This window comes from Dasypus novemcinctus, chromosome 8 (genome assembly GCF_030445035.2).
Source record: "Dasypus novemcinctus isolate mDasNov1 chromosome 8, mDasNov1.1.hap2, whole genome shotgun sequence".
Lineage (NCBI taxonomy): Eukaryota > Metazoa > Chordata > Mammalia > Cingulata > Dasypodidae > Dasypus > Dasypus novemcinctus.
This window is the reverse complement of record NC_080680.1, coordinates 24254213-24277419: the sequence shown is the minus strand read 5'-3', so window position 1 is coordinate 24277419 and position 23207 is coordinate 24254213. Positions and strand designations below refer to the sequence as shown.

The window sequence follows — 23207 nt, the reverse complement described above, 5'->3', positions numbered from 1 at the left end:
TTTCTATTCTTTTTCTCTCATTTCCTTAGTAAATTACTGGCCTAACTAAATCTGCATGTTCTTAAATTCTTTTATGTAATTGTTGGAGGAAAACAGTGCTCACTGGGACATGGAGACTGATATGACTACAGGCAGGAAATTTATTGAGAAGCTCTCCCAACGGAGGGAGTCTGAAGAATAGACTTAAGCACACTTCTGGAAGGGGGGATTTGAATTGATGCAGAACTTTTCTAGGTGAGGAAATGATAGTTGGTGGGAGGGGGTCGAGGGTCCGACTGAGGTTTAGGGGCCAAAAGAAAGCCCTAGAGGCAAAAATTTTCCCTGGTATGGCTAGAGGGTAGGGGTTAGGGAGTTATGTTTTCTTGGAATGCTGTTGGAGCAGGTGTTCCTTTGATCTGCAGGGAGTGAAGGTCTCTATCTCCCTTTACTCCCGTTTCCATGTGGTTTCTTTGTTTAACCTTTGGGGAAGTCCATGCTTTCAGACATGTAGGTTTATGGGGGAGGGGACTTGTCTTTCCTCAATGCATATCAGGGGGATATGCATTGACATAACAAGCTGAGTCACAGCTTGTTAGTTATTGCAAACCTATGAAAGGGAGCCTCTAACATTCCTAAATCTTTGTTTATATATTTATATATATATTGGGGGTTTGGGTATTGGGGTATGTGATACTGGGCAGGATGGGAGGGTGAAGGGATTTGGGTGTTGGCTCAATCTTGCTACTTCTTGCTGTCAAGGGGTGGAAAAAGTTTCCTTCCATCCTGTGTAGTGTGCTGTGGTTTCAGGTCTTGCAGGGGTTCACATTGTTGCTCATGCAGCAGAAAGACACCATTTATGTATTCCTGGGTTGTTGACTGTACAATTCGGTGTATGAATAGGACAAGAAACTGCAAGAGACAAGGACCAAAAAGAAGCAGCAGCCATACGATATAATGGGTAAAAGGATTGATTTTAAGGGTGAAGAAAAATAAGAGAGGAATGAGGATAGCCTTGATTGATTTCCATAGTTTTATCTCAGGCTTTTTGAATGATTTCCATGTTTTTTTCCAGGACTTTAAGATTCTCTTCTACTTGACCAGTTGTGTTAATGTAGAAACAACAAGTTTCATTTATGGTTGCACAGGTGCCTAGTACATTCTGTTGGATTAGGGGCAGGGGTGGGGGTGTGGGGTCATTTGTTATCTGTTATTGGGGCAGGGGAGAAGTAAAATTTCCAGCTCTTTTCGATATGGGTGTGTGGAGAGGAAGAGCAGGAAGGTGTTGTGGGATTCAGTTATTGTTCCTCTTTCGGTGTTAAGATATTTTGGCTTCTGGCTCGGCAGCTGGCACTGTATTTTTGCAGCAGGGGAAGATCATGTTCATGATCATGTGTGAAACCTTGGATGGCTGTCTGGATAACTGAGTTATTGCATGGAAGATGTGTGGGCTTGCTGATAGGAGGAGAATGAGAATTATAATTGAGGTGAGGATAGGCATTAACCATGAAATTTAGGGTGGGCTGTGAGGTTATCGCCCCCAAGAGTCTGAGAAGGAATGAGATTATACATTCAGCATTAAACATTAATGGCATTAATGGCTGACAGTGAAATTACATGATTTGGTGGGCTTATACACATAGAGTTTTAGCTAGAATAGGAGACTTTAGATTATTAACTTTTGGGTTCATAGCAATGTTTTTGAGTGATTTTTCATGGATTAAAGATTCCCAACCAGCAGAGCTGCACAGACCAGTACGGTGATCAAAATGACCACATTTTCCCCCAGTTTATATAGTTTGAAGCATCGGCAGCAACAATTTATCATTATGTTTCCTTTTGGGCTTGGGGCAGCTGGCCCTTTAACTTGTAATTTAGACTTAGTCCATTGTAGTAAGGATCCATACAAGGTTACAAGAATCCTGTTGCAGTGTCTGCAGCACTGAAAGCATACCTTACCCCTTCTGAGAGAGGGAGGGGACCGATGTAAGCCACTTGCCTTTGTGCTACTGGAGTCTGTGCTCTGCCAGTAGGTCTCATTCAGTAAGGTAATCGTCAGTCATTGCAGTGAGCACGATGGACACTCGTGGGTGATGTCCATGAGCTGCTGGTGAGTGACAGGCAGTTGGAACTGCTGGGCTAGACACCACAAGGTCTGGTATCCATGGTATTTGCTTTTTTGGTGGAGCCACTCGGCTGCTTTTTGGGTCTCAAGGGTATGGCTCTGGATTTTCATGAGGGCATTTGCCTCAACAGTCTCAAGAGATGTTAGAGGAGGGGGCGGGGACGTGATAGACAGTCACCTGTCACTGCGGGCAGGCATTCCAGATGTTCTTCCACAGATTTCTCTTCTCCACAGAGGGCAGCTCACAATAGTGCGTTGTTCTTGTCTTGCACTTTGGTTTCTTCTCGCAATTGTGACTAAAACTCAAATGGTGTTTGTTTAGAAAGTTGCCTCTGCCAGTATTGGTACTGGCTACATCCAATTCACAGGGTAAGTTAGGATCCAACTCCCTTACTGCTTGAGCCTGTGTAATTGCTTTAAAAGTAGCCTGCTGGGTGGGGTGGGGGGGCTCTCATTTCCATGCACAACTTTTTCTGACTGACACATATAATGGTTTTAATATATGAGCTAAATGAGGGATGAAGGGTTTTCAGTATCCCAATAATATTATAAACCTTATTAGTATGAGAAAACATAGTACTTTATCAGTTACAGCAGAGGGCACAGTTTTTATTTTACTCAACTAAATACCATTTAAGAATTTGATAGACAGTCAGGACTTTGTTGCTTGTCCTAATTGTTTGCCTATCTCATGCTCTTAAGATAACATTGACTTTGATGCTTCTTTTAATTCTGAAAAAAAAAAAAAAAAGGGATTACTGGCTAACACAATATCATCAATAGGGTTACAGTCACTGTTTGTTTGTTTGTTTTCAAGCAGCTGGGATTTTTGCCACCAGGCCAGGCCAGATAGATGGGCTATGCACACAGTCTTGGGGGAGCCCTGCAAAATCCACCGCTGGCCTTCTCACGTGAAGGCAAATGCAGGCTGGATTGATTTGCCTAAGGAGATACTAAAGAAAGCCTTAGCAAGTTTAAAGACAAAGTGATAGTGACACAACTGGATATTAATTTCTGTAACACACTTGCAATATTTAGGACTGCTGCAGACAGCAGCGTTGTTACTTTAATTCATGATAATCTACCGTTATGCACCCCTTCTGCCAGTTCTCAATAGTCACTCTTTTTCTGCAGCCATAGTGCTGCTTCTTTAGTGGAGGTGGGGCAAATAAAATGAACACAAGCTAAAGCATCTGTTTCTTGATTTCTGTGCAGGAAGGTTGTTTCTGTGACACATACCATTTTAAAAATAATTAAAGCCATGATTGACAACACTATATCTAATACTGTGCCGAAATATTTTTAGATTTTCAGGAATTTTATGCACTCTTTTAGGTATTCATATGAACATTTTACTGATACTACTTTGATGAACAGAGGGTTAAAGGATCCCTTTTAATTTCATAACACTTTAAAACACTTTTCATTCAACTTGAAATATATCAAATGAACTCAATTATTCTATTATTTCACTTTTTCCCAAGGTGAAAGATATTTTTCAGTATTGGACTCTGAAGACAGGTTGAGCATTATGTTCTTTTAAAAGTGATACGATTTATTTTTCTTAAACAGCCAAGGAAACGATAAGGTTAAAGTATAAGAAGCTATTTTGATAAAAAGAGATTTTTCTTTTGTATATTGATTAGTCAGGAGAAAAATTTTATGCAAACTTTTCCTAAAACAGACCACTAGTGTACTGTTTGATAGTATAGCTTTTAAAATTTTATAGATGGACCCAAAAAATTTTACTCAACTTTAACTACAAAAACGTCTTTTTCATGAACCTTCTGTACTTTCTGTATTCATTCAGGCTTTGTTTTATATTTTAATTTTTCTTGATAACCCCAGTTGTTTTATCTTAGGACAAAATTACTATCTTTTCCCTTAACAATAAAACACATTCTATACACCCTACATACATAAGTTACTAACTAAAATGATTTGGGAACTATCTCAAAGCAAATTTCTTAGAACATACAATGATCATGATTACATTAATTAATAGCCATTTTATTTTAGCAGTGCAGGAAAAAAACTACTTTTCCCACTATCTATGAAAACCTACGATTTTCAGTGGAATTAAAATTATCTTTCCCTATTACCACTGTAATATGCTGACTGCGGTGGCTTTTAATCATCAACTCAATTTCTGTTTAAGAATGACTTTCTGTAATTAGCTATTTGAATATTTCAGTTTAAGCAATGTGTAGCAGTTTGATATTATTGATGAATTCCAAAAAGAAATTTTGAATTATGTTTGTAAACTGATCTTTTCTTCTGGACATATTAGATTATATTGGATTCATAGGTTTACTTGATTAATTATGTAAACCTCTTGTGCCTGTAGGGCATTGAGTCCCCACCCTTTGGTGGGTAGGTGATGTGGGCTATGGGTGGGTGGCTCTTTGTCTCTTTGGAGATAACCTTAATCTAAGCTGTCTGTCCTGACTTGTGGCTGTGGGATGGTGAGAGGCTGCAGCCCTGCCCTTGGTAACCATGGCAATGACTCCAGTCCCAGGAAACAGTTTATCAATGCAAACTCTATAAACTTTAAATATTCAGGGAAAATGCAAACCAAATGTGCTAAAAGCTTATCTAGAATGTATGAGGTCCATGCTAAAAGCTTACCTAGGAAGTGGAAGATATATATGCTAATTCAAGCCTATTGAGAACTGAGACAAAAGGATCATTTGGCCTTTCCTCTCTGTATAAAAAGAACTTGAAAGTCTTGTTTGAAAAAATAAAAAAAAAAAAAAAAAGAAAAAAGAAAAACAACAACAACAACAACAAAAAAAACAAAAAACAAAGAAGAAAGTCTTGTTTGGGGCTCGGGTTTGCAATAGAAAACTCCTGAGTCCCGCGGGCCATCAATAAGCCATTTTTCCTTCTCAAAATCGTTCCCAAGTCCTGGCCTTTCTATACGCAAATAATTGAACCTCTCTCAAATTCTACAACATAGGGACTCACAGATAAAAGGCATGACGAACGACAGAGTTAAGAGTTTTTGATGTTGGAGTTTGATGCTGAAGCTGGAGCTGCAGGAAGTAAACTCACAGAGGAAAGAGAAGCCAGCCCTAGGAAGAAGCAAGCCCTGGGAAGAAAGGAACTTTGAAACCAGAGAGAAGCAAGACCCTGGAAGGGAGAAACTCAGGGAGCCTGAATCCTCACAAGCGTCGGTAGCCATTTTGCTCCAACACGTAAAAATAGACTTTGGTGAGGGAAGTAACTTATGCTTTATGGCCTGGTATCTGTAAACTCCTACCCCAAATAAATACCCTTTATAAAAACCAACCAGTTTCTGGTATTTTGCATCAGATGCCCTTTGGCTGACTAATACACAATGCTTCTACAAACTTCTAGTAACTATTCATAACTGCAGTTACTTCATTTCAAGACAAACTCCTTCACAGAACACATTCCCTTATTCAAGGCTACCACAATACCTTCTACAACTTGCCATATGCATTCAAGTTTTGTCTTACAGACTTCCACGCTGATTTTACAAAAACCAGCTGTTTTTAGGACAAAACATACTCTCTTGAACAAACATCAAATTTCAGTCAGCACTACTACAAACTTTTCACTTCTTTCAATATCCATTTAAGTTTCACATCCTACATTCTGTGAAGAAAAATAATTCATTTCAGTTCAGCCAAGAACTATCTTTTATGAAGAGATCTGTAGTAATGTCATTAGTCAAGACTAAGATTTAAAAATCTTATTAGCATTCATACTTATTAGTATAAGTGCTTGTTTAATTTTTGGCCATTTGAATAGAGCTCTTTTAGGAATTAATACTACCATCCAGAGGTATTAAAATATATACTGGCACGGAATAAACAAACACAAGAAGAGTTACAACACACATGAAGCAGGCTAGTAAGATAGGGAATAGACGGATCTGGAACCTGACAGAGTCCCGTGGACATCTGGAACCCCCAAGAAGGGTGCTGGAGGACTCCCACCCCCGGGATTCTGCTATCTAGAACAAAGACTCCTTCCTGAGAACAAGGAAAAGCCCAGGTGTTCCCTAGAAACTTTATCACTGGGTCCTCACTAAGGAATTGACGGGTGGGTAATCAGTGCAAACAGCAAACAGCTGGAGCTCCCTTCCCTTCCATTAGCAAGGGGGTGGAATAATTAGCAATTTAAAAGCAAACCACCAGGCTTGAGCTCTCTTCCTTATACTCTTGCCCACGGACCTGTCCTGTCCTCTGTGCGCTGCTGTCGCCATTTTTCCTCTGCCACGTGGCTATGCAAGTAACCCTGGGACTTATCATCTATAATGGGGAATTGTAGCTTGTAAGTCAGCCCTCTTCATCCCTTTTCATCCCCTTCCTCACTACCTGGGACCCCTGCTTTGTTATTTTCTGTTGTTTGCTCCCATTTATCTTCTCTCCCTACCTAAATAAGTTACTGGCCTAACTCACCTGATGTGCTCTTGAAATTCATTTCTCTAGCACAGTCAAAGAACCTAATTAAATCTGGTAACACACAGAAACATAAAGTTCATTAATTAAAAAATAAAAAGTTCATTAATTTGACTCATAATTCTTACTCTTTTGGTATCGCTATTTTTACTGCATTCAAGATTTTTTAAAAAATTAGTGTTGCTTGTAACATGCAGTCTTGTTTTTGGAAACACTAATAATCAGCAATAATTAGCAACATTTGAGCACAATAAATGCAGTTAAGCTTTAACAGTTTAGATGGACAGATATTTAGCACATATATTTTGGATTATTGCCTGTTAGGAGTACGCTTAGACTTAGGAGTCAGCTAAAAGCTTACTTGTAAGAGGTGAGCAGTTGTAGGTTAAGGAAGGTTATTAGGGACAGCTGGGTGTTAAGTTGAGCGGGATCAGAGGAACAGGATCTGAGAAGGTGTTTGATTTGGGAGAGATGGGAGATGGAGAAGGGGATGTGGCTTCTGCCTCAGCCACTTCCTGGAGAGGGAGGACAGGAGCTGGGGAAGGAGCCTGGAGAGTGGGGAGCTGGGCTGGAGAGTGGGTGGTGGGTGGGGAGAAGGAGCAGATTCACAGGGAGACGTGGGGGAACAGGAGGAGGATGGAGTAAATCAGGGTGCTGCTGTGGCATAGGGCAGTGGGGAGGGGGCATGACTGGAGGGATCAGAGTTGGAAGGAGGGTTTTCTGTGTGCAGAGGTTGGGGAGGGGCCGGGAGGGGGGGTGAGCACCGGCCTGGGCACCTGAGGAGGAGGGGAGAAAGGTGGGGTGGAAGGCAGTGACAACTGAGGAGGAGGAAGGAGAATCAGAGATGAGGCAGGTGGGGGTGGACGCGATGTCCAAGGAATATATGGAGGAAGTGCAGGGGGAGCCTGAGCAGCTGGATCAGAGTCGAGGTTTTGGAGGGATTTGGGGGGCTGAAAGGAGGAAGAAGAAAGCTTTTGAGGAGGTTTTTGGTGTAAACGAAGAACAGGATTGACAGAGGGAGGGGTGGATACGAAGAGGAGAGAAGGCCTGAGCGTAAGGAATCTCGCAAGTCTGCTGCTGCGCTGGACAAAGTTCTTTGTCTTGGAGAACTTGGGAACTGAAAGTGTGTTTTCTCACCATTGACTTTCATTGTCCAATTGGTATTGGGCCACACAGGTTGAATAGAAAATGAGTTTTTGGGTCTGATGTCTCCTTTTGGGTATAGTGTTTTAATGTTGTGAAGAAGATAGCCCAGAGGTGTGGTTTCGGAGAGACCAAAATTGAATTCCCCATCTTAGGTGGCATGGGTGAGACTAAGTATCTCCAAGACGGGAGATTCTGAGTGAGACAGGCATCCCTGCATCAGTCAGATATCTCCAAGGAAACAGGAAACTGCGCTTGGAGCCAGAAGTCTCTGGAGCCAAGGGGTTTCTCCCCACAAAGACGCAGGCATACCACCTGCCCGTAGCCCTCGGGGAACAGTGAGAATCCTGGCCTAGCACTAGGTTTTCCCAGTGGGTTGCTCTGGACAACAGAAAAAGACTGAGAGAGAGCAGGAGCCTCTGGCAGAGAAAACCTTAACTCACCTAGTCGAGATTCAATATCCAGTGTTGGATGGGCATTCAGCCATGGTAGAAAGGAGATTCCTCACTAATCAGTCTCAACATGATCCCAGTCCCAGGTTTTTGGCACCAAATGTTGGAGAAAAAGGGTGCTTCCTGGGACATAGAGACTAATATGACTATAGGCAGGAAATTTATTGAAAAATTCTCTCAAAAGAGGGGATCTGAAGAATAGACTTCAGCACTCTTCTGGAAGGGGGGATTTGAATTGATACAGAACTTTCCCAGGTGAGGAAATGATAGTTGGTGGGAGGGGTCGAGGGTTCAACTGAGGTTTAGGGGCCAAAAGGAAACCCTAGAGGCAAAAATTTTCCCTGGTATGGCTACAGGATAGTGGGTTAGGGAGTTATGTTTTCTTGGAATGCTGTTGGAGCAGGTGTTCCTTTGATCTGCAGGGAGTGAAGGTCTCTATCTCCCTTTACTCCCGTTTCCATGTGGTTTCTCTGTTTAACCTTTGGGGAAGTTCCATGCTTTCAGACACGTAGGGGGCTTGTCTTTCCTTAATGTATATCAGGAGGACCTGAGTCTCAACTTAATAATTATTGCAAGCCTAGAGGGGGCGCCTCTAACAGTAACATAGCCAAGACCCTAGAGGGAATCTGGCAACAGTTTTGGGGAGCAGATGTGGCTCAAGTGGTTGAGTGCCTGCTTACCACATTGGAGGTCCTGGGTTTGGTTCCCAGTGCTTCCTAGAAACAAAACAAACAAACAAAAAACCAATGCAGGGGAACTGATGTGGCTTAGTGGTTGAGCACTGGCCTCCCATATACAAGGTCCTGAATTCAAACCTGAAAAAAAAAAGATTAGTTCTGAGGCCAAGTCATAGCCAGGGAAGTAGGAAGCATACTTGGTGGTGGAGGCAACAGATGCCTCTTGAAAGGGCTATCTGAAATCTGACTCAGAAGAGAATACTCTGCTTGGTGGATTGCAGTTCTTAGGGGGCTGAGATACAAATCCCCATTCATAGATTAAAATACTACTAATGCAGGCAAGCAACAGCAAATTGGTGGGGAGATAGTCTTTGTTAATCTAGTGTCAAGCTATGCTGGCCATTGTTGAAAACCAGTCTGGGAAGGGATTTTTGATCATCAAAGACCTTGAAGAAAGCTGGAATTGCTGTAGGAGGCTTGTGTCACACATTTACAAACAATTGTAGGTACCTGTATTAGTCAGTCAAAGGGGTGCTGACGCAAAGTACCAGAAATCTGTTGGCTTTTATAAAGGGTTTTTATTTGGGGTAAAAGCTCACCATTACAAGGTCCTAAAGAGTCCAACTCAAGGTACCATAAAAGGTATTTTCTCACCAAAGTCTGTTGCCTTATGTTGAAGCAAGATGGCTGCTGATCTCGGCAAGGGTTCAGCCTTCCTCTTCCTCTTGGGGCTCCATGGCCCCAGCTGGCACAGGGCTTGTCTCTCAGGGCTTCTCAGCAGCTCTGGTCAAGGTCAGCTATAAACTATCAGGCAATTGGCTCATCTTGCCCTGGGACTCCGGGATCAAAACTGACAGTTTTCTCTTCTAACGTATCTTCCATGTGTCTTCTTGAGTGCGTGTCCATTTATATCAGCCACAAGGGGGCGGGAACTCAGCCCTGAGTCATACCCTACTAAAGTGGTCAAATCAAAGGCACAATCTTGATTTAATCAAGTAAATGCAAAATCTTTGAATTTAATACAATCAAAGGGTGTCATACTCAGAGGAACACACAAGTTTACAAACATAATATCTTTTTTGGAGTTCATAAATAATATCAAACTGCTACAGCAGTTCCCATTAATGAGCTGATGAGGAAACAGAATGGGTAGGTTTCTTTACTTAGGTTACAAGGCACAGGTTGCCTTTGACGGCTGAGCAAGTCAACCAAATGAGAAAGTTTGAATTCACGAGACCCAAAAGGAATTTATTACATGAAGAAGGTGGCATAACGAATCAATGGTGAAAATATGGCATATTTACTGCAGAGTACTGAAACATTCATGAACATCTAGAAAAAGGAGTGGATCCCAACTTCACTTTTTAAAAAAATTTATTTTTTAATTATCTTTTTTTAAAGTTAATAGATGACAAAATGTTACATTAAAAAACATAAGAGGTTCCCATATACTCCATTCGCCATCCCCCCACCCCCATCATTTTTTAAATTGTTTTTTTGAAAATACATAGATCACAAAAAATATTACATTAAAAAATATAAGAGGTTCCCATATACTCCCCTTTGCCTCCCCCCCACTTCTCCCACATCAACAACCTTTTTCATTAGTGTGGCACATTCATTGCATTTGGTGAATAAATTTTGGAGCACTGCTGCGCCACATGGATTATAGTTTACATTGTAGTTTACACTCTCCCCCAGTCCATTCAGTGGGTTATGGCAGGATGTATAACATCCAGCATCTGTCCTTGCGATATCATTTAGGACAGCTCCAAGTCCCGAAAATACCCCCACATCACATCTCTTCTTCCCTCTCCCTGACCTCAGCAACTACCATGGACACATTCTCATCAATGCTACAATTTCTTTCATAACTAGTTCTACATGTAGGATCATGTGTTGAAAACTGCTTTTTGACCTTGAACAAAAGAGGGAAATGGCAAAGACAAATGAGTTTATATGGCTAAGAGTCTTCAAAAAAGAGTCGGGAGGTAATCAGGGGGGTTGTGCTTATGCACGCCTCAGCAGGACCCCAGAGACAGCCAAAGTAGATACAACCCTAGGTACTGGTGCTCCCGAGGGCTACAGAGATCCACAGGTTCTATGATCATGGCAGATGGCTCTGGAGTTCAGTGCCATGTCAGTGGACCCTCTGGAGTGTGATGGAGTTGGACTCAGATGTGACCTTTCTACACATGCCTCTTCTGTCCCATTTACTGAACCTGTGGTGGGTGCTAGGGTTGGTATATACTCAGGAGACTTGAATCTCTGGACTGTCCATGTGCCAGCTGGGCCCTGAGCCTCAGCAGAGTTGCAACTCCTATTCTCTGGTTCATTGGACTTACCCAGGTCAGCTAACAGGGAGGTGAAGATGGTCAACCACCACACCAGGGAGCTGAAAATGCCTACAAATAAAAGCAGGAGGATTGCATCCATCATCCATGTGGAATGTAAGCCCCCTCTCAATACAGAGGTGGAGGGGACATCACCATCCCAGGGTCCACAGGAAGGAGGAATAAAATATGGATTGGAGTGGACTTACTGATATTTTACTAACTTCACTTTTTTACACCAAAAGAAAAATTGCAGAAGGATAAAAAAAATTACACACTAAAAAGGATCCATAAAATGTCAGTAAAAAATATGGAAATTAAAAAAAAATCTTAGAATGGCTTGTGAACATGAACAAAACCATAAATAAAACATAAAATTCTTTGTGTTCTATTAATTAAAAAAATTTTAAAAACCCCAAAAAACAAACACATAATTCATCTCTGACAGACCTGGAACATTAATATCAGCTGCTAAGTTTTCCACCATAGATGCAAGAAAAAAAGGTCCTTGTGTTTTCTGTCTGTCTGTTTGTGGTACCCAAGATTGAATGGGGGAATACAGGGAAGTCTAAAAACATGGGGAAGGGGGAAATAATTTTTGTTGCAACTATGAAATAAACTTTTTTTTAAAAAAGATTTTATTTTATTTCTCTCCCCTTCCCCCTGTTGTCTGCTCTCTGTGTCCATTCGCTGTGTGTTCTTCTGCATCCTCTTGCATTATCCAGTGGCACTGGGAAACTGCATCTCTTTTTTGTTCCATCATCTTGCTGTGTCAACTCTTCGTGTGTGTGGCACCACTCCTGGGTGGGCTGCACTTTTTTTTTTCATGCAGGACGGCTCTCCTTGCAGGGTAGACTCCTTGCGCATGAGGCACCCCTGCACGGTACTCCTTGCACGCACCAGCTTACCACACAGGCCAGGAGACCCTGGGAATCGAACCCTGGACCCTCCATATGGTAGGCAGATGCTCTATCAGTTGAGCCACATCCACTTCCTAGAAATAAACTTATAAACAGCAAATAGCCTTTTTTTCCCCCATCTAAATTTGCTTTATGTAATTGGGTGGATATAACAAAAAGTTAAGCAAGATACATATAACAATTTAACAGAACCTGATAACCTAATTTCTTTCAGTTTTTCTCAATTTCATCTTTAAGTCTTTCTATCATAGGGCTTATAAAGAAATTAACCAACATATGACACTACTGTCAAATGCCAAGTCTTTAGAAAGTAATTATGACATACTGAATTCCTCTATAATGCATTCATGAAGAACCTTCAAGATACTTGTGTTTTGTATGTTGAGAAGTGTTAGAGTTCAAATATTTAACTCAATATAAAATAATCAGTAATAAATACATCTGATTTATTAAAAATACATTAATAGAGAACTTGATAAATTCACAACATAAAAAACTAATTTTTTTCTTTCAAACATTTTTTTAAATTGAATTTCTATTATACTTAAGGGACTGGGGGGCATTTCAAATAAAATCAGATCCAACCCTCCAAAACTCAAAGGATTTACGACCACTCGCAATTATCTACAACACAAGGCAAATCAAATAAAATCTACAGGAATAAGGAAGAAAGCAATTAATTCTGCTTGGTGACAAACAGCTTCACAAAGAAGGTACATGGTAATGGAGCTAAGTATCAAAAGATGGGGAGTAGAATTTTTTTAAAAAAACAAACCAATTTTATTGATACATATTAATAAAACGTATAATCTATCCAAAGTGTACAATCAATGGTATTTGTTATAACCACATAGTTGTACATTCATCACGTCAATCATTGGAATTAAACTTTTTGCATGGAAAACTATCATAAATGAAAACAGAAGATAAACTGGAAAAATAGTTTTGCATATGAAAAAGAGCTATTTTTTTTTAAATGTAAGAGGAACCCCTGCAAATGTATGAGAAAAAGATCAATAACCCAATAGGAAAATGAGACCGATCTAGAATGAGACTGTCTAATGAATTATAGTGGAACAATCTAAAACAGGATACAGAACAGTATATGTATTATGGGGCCATATGTGTAAAAAAGGTATGGATAGGTGGCGGACTTGGCCCAGTGGTTGGGGCATCCATCTACCACATGGGAGGTCCGTGGTTCAAACCCCGGGCCTCCTAAAAAAAAAAAAAAAAAAAAAAGGTATAGATATACACATATAGTTGGATATGAATAGAATGTCTCTGGAAGGATTCACTATTCACTAGAAACTAAACAGTGCTGTCCACTGGAAGACTGGGGTGGGAGGGATGGGGTGGAAGGGAGATATATTTCCTATCGTAATTCACTCCTCATATTTAAATAATGAAATACTTTATAACTTCAAAAGAATAAATAAAATGTACATTCAAGTTATGAGATATAGTATAATACAAAATAAATACCTATGAACCAGCCACTCAACATTAAGGTAAAAGGTCATCCCCTTGCTTGTGGTTATATATTTTCCACATATGTCCCTTTAGATAATACATTCTTTTGTTTTGCTTGCTTTAAACTTTATAAAAATGGCATCATACTGTGTTTATTGTTCTGTGGCTTGTTAATTTGCTTCTCCCGCCCTCAACATTATCTCCTAAAATTCATCCATGTTCAAGAGTGTCACTGTGGTTCATTTATTTTCATTGCTGTATAGTATTTTATTGCTATATATGCACATATTCTGTAGTGTCAACACACCATCATTTACTTATCCAGTCTTCTGTTGATGAGCATTTGAGTTATTTCCAGCTTTTTATATCATGAGCAATGCTGTTACAGAATATGGTGGAATGTGCTTTCGGTGAACACATGCAAGAATTCTTAGGGTATATATGTAGGAGAGACATTGATGTGAGTGCTTCACTTTTTAGGATAGCACACTCAGTTGTTTCCCACTGTCATTATTCCACTTTACAATAGCAGTATAAGAGAGTCCATGCTGTTTCCATATCTGTTTCTAGTTTATAATATCAGACTTTAAGTTTTGCCCATCTAAGAAGAGTTAAAATGATATATCATTATGGTTTTAATCTTGCATTTTCTTGATTACTGGTGAGGGTAAGCTTATCTTTTCATATGTTTGTTGGAAAATTTGAGAAATGCCTATTAATGTCTCCTGCCCATTTGTCTATTGGGTTTTTTGTTGTCTTATTAATTAGTAGGGATTCTATAGGCATGTGGGCTAACCACTGAAAAATCTATTTTACTTTTGGGATTTTTTTTTTTTTTGTCTTGTTAGGAAGTTAATTATTTAAAAAATTAGAAAATAGCTTACTAGAAGTCTTTACTATTGGTACATTAACAATCAGTTGGAGGAAGCAGATTTGGCTCAATGGATAGAGCATCCACCTACCACATGGAAGGTTCAGGGTTTAAACCCAGGACCTTCTGACACTTGTGGTGAGCTGGCCCACGTGCAGTGCTGATGCACACGAGTGCCATGCCACACAGGGGTGTCCCCCGCATAAGGGAGCCCCACATGCAAGGAGTGCTCCCTGTAAGGTGAGCCACCCCACACAAAAAAGTGTAGCCTGCCCAGCAGTGGCGCCGCACACATGGAGAGCTGATGCAGCACGATGACACAACAAAAAAGAGACACAAATTCCTGGTACTGCTGACAAGAATACAAGCAGACAGAACACACAGGGAATGGACACAGACAGCAGACAACTGGGGGGTTGGGGTGGGGAGGGTAGAGAAATAAAAAAATCTTAAAAAAAACCACGAATCAGTTGCAGGAAGCAGCTGTGACTCAAGGAATTGAGCTCCCATTTACCATATGGAGAACCCAGGTTCAAACCCTGGGACCTCCTGGTAAAAGAAAAGAAAAAAGTTGTCCCACACTTGTGTGGTGAGGCAGAGACCCCTGCAGATTGAAGTGATGCACCAAAAAGACAATGATGCAACCAGATAGGGGGAAAAAATCAATGAGAAATTTGAAAATGCGTATTTCCTGACTTCAGTTCCAGAGAGTCCAATTCATTAGGATAGGAATGTGCACTATTAACAGTCGGTACAGATGATTCTCACTATCTTTGGAGAAACTCTGCCTTAGAGGGTGGGATGGGTATGGATGGAGGATTGGCAGAAGGTGAAACTGGGACAAGAGTGGAGGAGAGAGGAAATGAGAGAATTCAGGTAAGTTATCTGGAGAAAAAGAGAAGCTTAGGGTTAGAGGGCATCTCCTTTCCAGTCCAATGTGAAGTCAGTTGAATTTTGAAGGTGAGCAGGTCTTAGGTACATGTATGAAGAGAAGAAATAAAGTCTGAAGCAGTGCCAGAAAGTGAGGCAGGTTGGTACAGGAAAAGTGAAGACTTGGGTCACAGCTGAAGACCCGGCAGAAAACATGGCTGGCAGACAACATGGCTGGCAGACAACATGGCCGACAGAAAACATGGTTGATGGACCACATGGCTGTGAGACCCCACCCAGAAACTTCTTAAAGGATCCTGTGAGACCCTGGAATGGAAATCTCATTTTGAACAAAATCTCATTTGGAATGAGAATCTGATCAGATACCCTCAAAAGGCCTTACCATTGGTCCCTGAAAACTGACAGATGGGGCAACTAATGAGGACAGCAAACAGACTTTAAAAAGCCCTGTCCCATGCTTACCACTCACCCTGCAGTATGTCTGTGGCTCGTGCCTCAGGCCATGTTCTTTCCTTGTTTTCTTGTTTCTTAAAAAACTCTTTATTCCCTTGCCTACCCTATGACATGTCCTTAAATTCTATTATGTGACAGAGCCAAAACCCTAGAAGCCCAGAAACCGGAGCCATCCAGTCACAGAGAAATATTTTAGCAAGTGCCTACATGAAGAACAAAAGTTGGCACAAGAAGTAAAAACTGTAAGGAATAGTTATGATATATAAATTAAAAGTAATTAAATCATGGCTAAAAATAAAAAATAAAAACTGGGAAGTTACCCTTCCTTCCCCCCACCCTTCCTTCCTCCCTTCCTTTTCCTTCTGTCTTTCCTTCCTTCCACAAATACTTGTTGAGCACTTAACCATGTGCCAAATGCTGAGCAAGGTGTTGGGAATGCAAAGATAAATAAGAAAATGATACCCATCCTGGAAAGGGATGGGAGAGGTAGATGCAGCAAAGAGGTCATTGCAATGCAGCCAAGGCAGTCCTCAGGGGGAGATTTATAGACCACAATGGAAGGAAGCTAGAAATCAAGAGCAGACGGAGAACTGGGAAATCCACACATATATGGCAATTGAGGAGATAATTGCAGTAAAGTATAGTAGGTACTAGAACAGGAGTTAAAAGTGCTAGGAAAGTGACTAATTGTTGGGATGGGATAATCAGAGAAATTTTTGCAAACACCTTCTCCGCCCCTTACATACTTTTTTAAAATTCATTCAGCAGTCTTCATTGTGTATCTCCTATAGGTCAGATACAAGGAACAAGTCAGTTTCTACTCTTAAAGAAGGCACATTCTAATAGAAAGAGATAGACAATGCAACCATCAGCCAACATTTGTACAAGAAAAATATCAGGTGATGACAAGTGCTAGTATGAAATTGATTCAGGAAGGGAGGGCCTTTCTGAAAGCACATTGCAGCTGAGGTCTGAATGACAACTGGGAGTCACCTGGGAAAATATGAAATATGGGGGTGGGGGGAATCCATTCTAGGCAGAGGACAGCCTGGGCAGACACTCCACAGGGGGCCTGAGCTTGGCTGGAGGAAAACAGAAAGGTTGGAGCAGCATGGGGGGTGGGGGAAATTAGCATCGAAGTGGAATGCAGATCAGATCCTGTGAGCTTTGAAAGCCAGGTTTAATGATTTTATTTTATTCAGTGTGCTGGAAGCCTACTAGAGGATCTTTAAGGCGGGTGTGAACATGATTTGGTTTACATTAAAAAAATAATGTTCTGGCTGCTCTGTGGAGAATGGACGGTGGTGGAAGCAGGAGAAAGACTAGCGTCTACTGGAACCGTCCAAGAGCCTAGGGGTAGATCGGAGCAGACTGAGAGAATCTGGCTAGTTCTGGTGGAGTAGATCAGACCTACCAGTGGAGCAGAGGTGGGCGATGAGGAAAAGCGAAGAATCAGAGGCCTCTCGTTGATGTGGGCTATGGGTGGGAGGCTGTTCCTCTCTTCTGTAGAGAACCTAAGCTGTCTGTCCTGACTTGTGGGTGTGGCGCAGTGAGAGGCTGCAGTCCTGCCCTTGGTGACCATGGCAACAACTCCAGTCCTGGGAAAGAGTTTAGCAGTGCAAACTCTATACATTTTAACTATTCAGGGAAAATGCAAACTGAATGTGCTAAAAGCTTATCTAGAATGTATGAAGTCCATGCTAAATGCTTACCTAGGATGTGGAAGATATATGCTAATTCAAGCCTATCGAGCACTGAAACAAAGAACAATTTGGCCCTTCCTCTGTATAAAAAGAATTAAAAAATCTTTTTCGGGGCTCGGGTTTGAAACAGAAAGCTCCGGAGTCTGGCCGGCTGTCAATAAATCATTTTTTTCCTTCTCAAAATCATTCCTGAGTCCTGGCCTTTCTATATGCAAATAATTGAAACTCTCTCGTCTTCTTCAACATCATCAGTCCCAAAACTTGTCCCAATCCACCTCCGGAATACTTCTTGAATTTCTCCCTTCATTTTCATCCCTCTACCGCAGAACGTGTTCTTTTTCACCTTGACCACTGCAAGAAGCTGACAAATAATTCATCTAGAGCCTCAAGCTTTCCTCTCCTTAGTCTCAATCATCTCCACATAGATGACAAAATGAATATCTGGAGATACAAAGCTAATCACATCCCTCCCTCTGAAAATTCATGAGTGAGCCCCCAAACTGTTCTTAGACTAAAGCCTAAATTGCTTAGGCAGAGGCATCAAATCCTCATTTAATCCCTTTGGGAATCTCATGATGAGGTGATTACCCCCAGTTTACAGGTAAAAACCTGAGGATGAGAGGAAGGAACTTACCTTAGGTCAGAGGGTCACAGGACTGTTCAGTGGCAGTGCCTCACTTCACAGAGGCCAGTGGCTTCCACACTTTGTCTGCCAGGAACTTACCCTTACTGATACCTGAATGTCCTCAGGAGACACCTGAATTTTTTTTTTAAACAACTGCCCAGGGAAATTCTGAAGATCTGTTGGTTTGGGGCACTGGTAGGAACATTCCTGCATTTCTGAATTCATTCCAGCTTTTCCCCCTTTGCCACCAAAAGGGTGTTTTCCAGCACCTAGGGTTGGGCTGACACACAAGAGAGATTCTGCTCTGGGAGGGATCCCCTTAGCCAGCCAGGAGACAGGGGCTGCGATCTGGTGCCCACAGTAATGAATCATGTGGCCACAGGGCAAGTCATTTGACTTCCTTTTAGCTGAGTTTTCCTTATCTGTAAGATGGGAGGGGCCATAAAGTCTGCTGCTGGAATTGTAGAGATAACCAATAGACGATGAGAAAAAGTAAATGGGGGGAGTGTGGTTACCTGCAGGCCCAAGGCAGGAGGGAACTGGGGAGTCCTGCTTGTAGCTTCCTTCAGAGAAGCTAGGGTGTAGCAAAGAATGACAGACTCTCGCCTTTTCTTTTTCGTAATTACATGGGGTTCACTCAGCCTGGACGATGAGCTCATCTGAGGGGAAGACCAATGCACACAAGCCCTGTTGCCAATTCACTTCCCCTTAACGGATTCCCTGGTGGGTCTAAGCAAGTTGCTGAAGTAATCAGGGACATCTGAAAGAGTGAACTCTTGTTTTTTTTTTTTTTGGAGGTACTTGGATTGAACCCAGGACCTCGTACACAGGAATCAGGTGCTCAACCACTGAGCTACATCCGCTCCCCTTCTGTATTATTATTATTATTTCTTGGTGTGGCATGTTAAGGGACTGTGTTCAATATAAGTCGGTCAAAAACAGTGCAGGAAATAGCTTTAGTGGTTATGGTGGTAGGGTTCTGAGGAAGAGCAGAAGAGAGGCAGGGAGTTGAAAAGAATTCTAGATTTTAAAAAGAGCGTTTGGTGTATGTGTCATATTTTTGCCAAACACAGAACCAGTAAACCTGTACATTTAAGGAGTGAGAATCCTTTAGTCCGAGTTTAAAGCCACCCTGGGTCCCAACCCTCCCAACTCCCACCAGGTGCTAATTCTTTCTCAGGGTGAAGTAATCCCATGTGATTCTTTTCATGGAGGTTGGGGAACTGTGACTTATCCAGATCCACGTGTTTCTAGTTTTTAGTGACAGCCTTCAAAAACAGCTTAATTGAATATTACTTTAGGAGAAAGGTAGGAAATTGGAACTGGTTTAGGTGTTTCAAGTGGCCAGTAATGTCCTAATTGCCTACTCTCAAAGTTGGCAAGGAATCAGAGGCCGTGACACAGGTGCCCCGTGAAGCAGGCAGCCTCTGGACTCAACACTCTTGGATTTCAAAGCCGTGGAAAATCGAGCGATCCATGTGAATTGTCCTTTTTTCCACTCTTTTTTCTTTATTGGAGAGGTTGTGAATTTACAGAACAATCATGCATAAAATACAGGATTCCCACATACCACCCTATGACTAATTGTGCTTTTAAAGAGAACCCAGGGTTTTTCGACATTGGCACTAATTTGGGGACAGATCATTCTTTGTTGTGGGTGACTGGCCTGTGCATTGTAGGATGTCCCACCTGCTAGATGCCAACAGCAATCACACCATACAAAATATAGCTTTTTGTTTGGGTTAGGAGGAAGACTGTGGAGCACCTTGCAGAGACTGGGCTGAGAGGAGGGGTAAGGAAGCTGTGCCGGGGGCTGTGAAATGGTCCTTGGAGATCGTCGGGTAAACCTACATTTTACGGATGAGGAAACTCAGGGTCAGAGAGGTGGGCCATTTGCCAGGGCAGAGCCTGTGATTTGGAAGGCCCTGGAACACTCCCATGGAACTTCTTTGGTCAAGTTGTGGGATCTGGTTCCCGGCATCCAGTTTTTTCCTTTATCTAAGACTAAGTCCTCTTGGAGAGCTAGAGAGGAAATCCTGAAAAATGAGTCTCTTAAGGACACCATTTTGTTTTCTCTCACACAGTCTTGGCAATGCAGCTTCACAGCTCTGAAAAACATAAGGAAAGTAATGTTTTGTGTAACGCCTTCTGTTCAACTCTGGTGGGAAATATGTTCTCTTCAGCTCAATATAATATTCACTTATTGAGGACTAATGAACATTTCAGGCAGGTGCTATTTTAAACTTAGTGTATCATTTTATCTCTCCAAAATCTCAATGAGATAGGTGCTCTAATCGCACCCATTTTTTTTTAACAAATCAATTTTATTGATGCATATTAATAAAATATACAATCCATCCAAAGTGTACAATCAATGGCATTTGGTATGTCGCCGGGCTTGGGTTGGGGAAGCGATGGATGCTTTGGATCGAGTAATAAAGCCCAAAACAAAAAGGGCCAAGAGATTTCTTGAGAAGAGAGAACCAAAACTCTGAAAATATTAAAAATGCCATGCTAATTAAATGGGGAAATGCAAATGCAACAGTGACACAAGTCCTTAGAGATGTGTATGCTCTGAAGAAACCATATGGAGTTCTGTATAAAAAGAAAAATATTGCAAGACCATTTGAGGATCAGACATCACTGGAATTCTTTTCAAAGAAGTCAGATTGTTCTCTATTCATGTTTGGCTCCCATAATAAGAAGCGGCCATATAATCTAGTAATAGGTCGTATGTATGACTACCATGTGCTGGATATGATTGAATTAGGTATCAAGAAATTTGTTTCTCTGAAAGATATTAAGAACAGTAAATGTCCTGAGGGAACAAAACCTATGTTAATATTTGCTGGTGATGATTTTGATGTGACTGAAGACTATAGGAGACTAAAAAATCTTAGTGATTTCTTCAGAGGTTCCGCAGTATCAAACATCTGCCTTGCTGGTTTAGCGTATGTTCTGCACTTCACTGCACTGAATGGGAAGGTATAGTTTCGAAGCTATAAGTTGCTGTTGAAGAAATCTGGTTGCAGAACACCTTGAATTGAATTGGAAGAGATGGGCCCCTCATTGGATCTGGTTTTGAGGAGGACACACCTGGCATCAGATGACCTTATAAGTTATCAATGAAAATGCCCAAAACTCTCAAGCCAAAGAAGAAGAAAAATATCTCTCAGGACACTCTTGGTACAACTTATGGAAGGATTCATATGCAGAAGCAAGACCTAAGCAAACTACAAACCAGGAAAATGAAGGGGTTGAAAAAGCGACCTGCAGAAAGAACAGTAGATCAGGAGAATAAATCAAAGAGAATTAAAACAATTTGATGGAACTTAAGCAACAACAACAACAACAACAAAATGGCATTTGGTACAATCACATAGTTGTGCATTCATCACTCCAATCATTCCTAGGGCATCTTCATTATTCCAGCAACAATAAATGATTAGGGAAATGCAAATCAAACTTCAATGAGGTATCATTTCACACCTATCAGAATGGCCACTATTAAAAAGACAAAGAACTACAAGTGTTGGAGAGGGTGTGGGGAGATAGGAACACTTATTCACTGTTGGTAGGAATGCAGAATGGTATAGCCACTGTGGAGGACTGTTTGGCAGTTCCTAAAGAAGTTGCATATAGAGTTGCCATGTGACCCTGCAATACCACTACTGGGTATATACCCAGAAGAACTGAGAGCAGTGACGAGGACTGACATCTGCACACTGATGTTCATAGCGATATTATTCATGATTGCCAAAAGTTGGAAACAACCCAGGTGTCCACCAACTGAAGAATGGATAAACAAACTGTGGTCTATTTACATGATAAAATATTATGCAGCTTTAAGAAGAAATGAAGTCGTGAAGGATATAACAACATGCATGAACCTGGAGGACATTATGTTGAGTGAAGCAAGCCAGACACAAAAGGACCAATACTGTACATTTGCATTACTATGAACCAAATATATTGTGTAGCATATTTTATGATTAAAAAAATTATAGATATCTATAGGTATTATCTATAGGTGTCTATAGCTATTAATTGAGAAATGTATGTTTTTATTCAACTGTATATTTATTCATTTAATTTTTAAAAAAATTATTGAAGTATATCAGTCATACAAAAACAAACATAAACGATAAGCGTATAGTAATAGTTGTGAACTTACAAAACAAACATATATGGCATCATACAGGACTCTCATAACTCACTCTACCACCAATACCTTGCATTGTTGTTAAACATTTTTAACTAATGATTAAAGAGCTTTGTCAAAATACTACTACTAATCAAAGTATTTCCCTCAATCCACCCTATTTTTATTCTTATCTTTATATCATTTATATATGAACATACATAAATAATAATTGTATAGTAAAAGTTGTGGACTTACAAAACAAACTTGCATAACATTATACATTATACATCAACCCTCCACCAACACTTTGCATTGTCATGAGACATTTGTTACATAGATTATGAAAGAATATTGTCAAAATTGTACTACTAATTATAGTTCTTATCTTACATTTGGTGTATTTTCCCCCCAACCCAACCTATTATTATTTTTTAAATATATTTTTTATGACAGATGTTGTAAACTTATAAAACAACCATGCACATGTGCAGAATTCCCAAACAACATCCATCTATCAACACATCACACTGTGGTGGAGCATTTGTTACAGATAAAATAATATCTGATTGTAAACACGTCCACAGTGTACATTTGGCTTACATTCTCCATACTGCTCCATTATCAACACAGTACATCTTTGGCATAGATGCAAGCATATTACATTACTACTGCTAACCACAGTCCATAGGTCACTCCAGTTGTATTTTTTCCATGCTTCTCCACATTCCCACCACCCTGCAGTAGTGATATACATTTGCTCTAGCTCACAAAAGACACTCTTGCATCTGTACCATCAACCACAATTCTCATCCACCTCTTGGTTTACTGTGCTATTCAGTTTCTATATTATTCTCTAGCATTCTGTCAATTGGCATTTATACTGAGACTACCATTTTCAGCCACATCCCCATTTATAAACTAGCTGTTACTCACTATGTATTACCATCCACTCTATAAATTTCCACACTTTTACAGTAAAGCTAATTAAAAC

General features: G+C 40.8%; 1 pseudogene; it reads left to right on the top strand.

The window, feature by feature from the left end:
• Positions 1-20462: 20462 nt before the first annotated feature.
• On the top strand, positions 20463-21398 carry LOC101426460 (ribosome production factor 2 homolog pseudogene; annotated as a pseudogene).
• The last annotated feature ends 1809 nt before the right edge of the window (positions 21399-23207 follow it).